We start from the raw sequence: 2,123 nt of genomic DNA, 5'->3' as shown, positions 1-2,123 counted from the left end.
AAACCTGGGCAGCTGGGTATTCAACCGGGAAGCGAAGAGGTCGACTGCAAAAGGACCCCGCAGAGAAAACCGTCTCATCTAGTCTCCAGTCGCTGGAGTCCGAGATGTAGCGTGAACTCCAGTCCGCTAAGGTATTGTGAAGGCCCGGAAGGTATTCTGCCACCACAGAAATGTTCCTGTCGAGACAGAACTCCCAAAAGTCCTTCGCCAAATGGGTGAGAACTACCGACCGTGTTCCCCCCATGCAATTGACATACCTGACCGCTGATATGTTGTCCATGCGGAGTCTGATGTCTGTACTGACCACCCCATTGGCAAAACTGCGAATGGCGAACGACCCTGCCAGAAGCTCCAGGGCGTTGATGTGAAGCCGAGATTCCTCCTGAGACCAAGGACCGCCCGTGGAAACTCCACTGCAATGTGCTCCCCACCCGTGAAGACTCGCATCGGATTCTATGATCAGATCCGGTTGGGGACCCACAATTGCCCTGCCATTCCAGACAGATAGGTTGTGGATCCACCACCTCATCTCGTCTTTCGTTTCTGCATCCAGTGTGACAAAATCTGCGTAAGAGGCCCCTGTCTGAAGATGAGCGATTTTGAGGCGCTGCAACGCCTGATAATGGAGGGGGGCTGGAAAGATGGCCTGAATGGAGGAGGCCAAAAGTCCGATTATCCTCGCCAAATGTCGCAAAGATATCTGAGGGAGTTGAAGGACATGCCGCAGTTCCTTGCGGATGGCCTTGATTTTGGAGAGGGGAAGACTGAGGGATAACTCTAGCCAGTTCACTTGGAACCCCAGGAACTCCATCAACCTGGCAGGGGTCAGACACGACTTCTCCCGGTTGACGATGAACCCCAGACTGGAAATAAGTGAAACAGTCATGTGAAGGTGTTTCAGTAGAAGAGAGTGTGCTTGGGCCATGATCAAGATATCGTCTAGGTAGACGATTAGGCGGACACCCCTGCCGCGGAGCCATGCCACCACTGGGCGCATGATCTTGGTGAAGCACCAGGGGGCGGAGGATAGGCCAAACGGAAGGCAGGTGAAGCGCCAAGTCTGACCGTTCCAAAGGAACCGAAGTAGGTCTCTTGAAGAGGGAGACACTGGAACCGTGAGGTAAGCGTCCTTGAGATCTATTTTGGCCATCCAATCGCCAGGAAGAAGCAGATCTCTCAACATATGGATGCCCTCCATCTTGAAATGCCGATACTGCACGAAAGCATTTAAAGCTTTCAGATTGATCACAGGGCGCATCTGGCCCCCTTTCTTTTGCACCAGAAAAATACTGCTGATCACTCCCCTTTGATTCTCTGGTGCGCGTTCGATCGCGCCTTTTTATAGAAGATTCGACAGCTCCCTTTGAAAGAGGGACTGAGTCGAATTTGACTGTGGTATTGGAGGGGGAGCCGGGATAAAACTTGGATCGGCAATCAGATCTATTGTGAATCCCTGCACAGTAGAAAGAACCCATTGGTCGGAAGTTATGCTTGGACACACATGAGAAAAGAACCGGAGTCTGCCTCCGACATATTGGTCTAAAAAAGGTAAAGGACGAGGAATAGGACCTACCATATGGTCGACGTGAGTTTGGATTCCCTCTGAAACCGCGTGATCGGAAGGGGGTGCCTCGCGATGGAAAAAAGGCCGGCTGGTGTCTTTGATCCTGGAGGGATGCTCTATATGAAAAGGAGCCTCTGCCGGAACCCCGGGCATGAAAATTGGAACGGCCGGACAGTCGGCCCCTTGAACTGCCGGCCCTGTTAGAAAAACGCCCCTGAAAGACTCGACGCATCGATGTCTGGGCCTTATTGAGAGCCGTAAAGGCTCCTACATACTTTCCTAACTCCTTAATGAAGGAGTCGCCAAAGAGCAACCCCTGGGCATCTTTGCCCGCTTCAGTTAAGGCCAAGTTAGATAACTTTGGCTCGATTTTAATCAGTATAGCCTTACGCCTTTCAATGGCGAGTGAGGCATTGACATTACCGGCTACACAAATGGCCCTCTGGGCCCAACCCCTCAATTCTTCAGGGTCTACCTGGTTACCTGCCGCTTTGGCGGATTCTGCCATGTCGAAAATCTTCGCTAAAGGACCAGTAATGTCCAGTAATTTATCTTGGAC

This window comes from Bufo bufo, chromosome 4 (genome assembly GCF_905171765.1).
Source record: "Bufo bufo chromosome 4, aBufBuf1.1, whole genome shotgun sequence".
In the NCBI taxonomy this organism is placed as follows: Eukaryota; Metazoa; Chordata; class Amphibia; order Anura; family Bufonidae; genus Bufo; species Bufo bufo.
The sequence above is the reverse complement of the archived record's forward strand: the minus strand, read 5'-3'. Positions refer to the sequence as shown.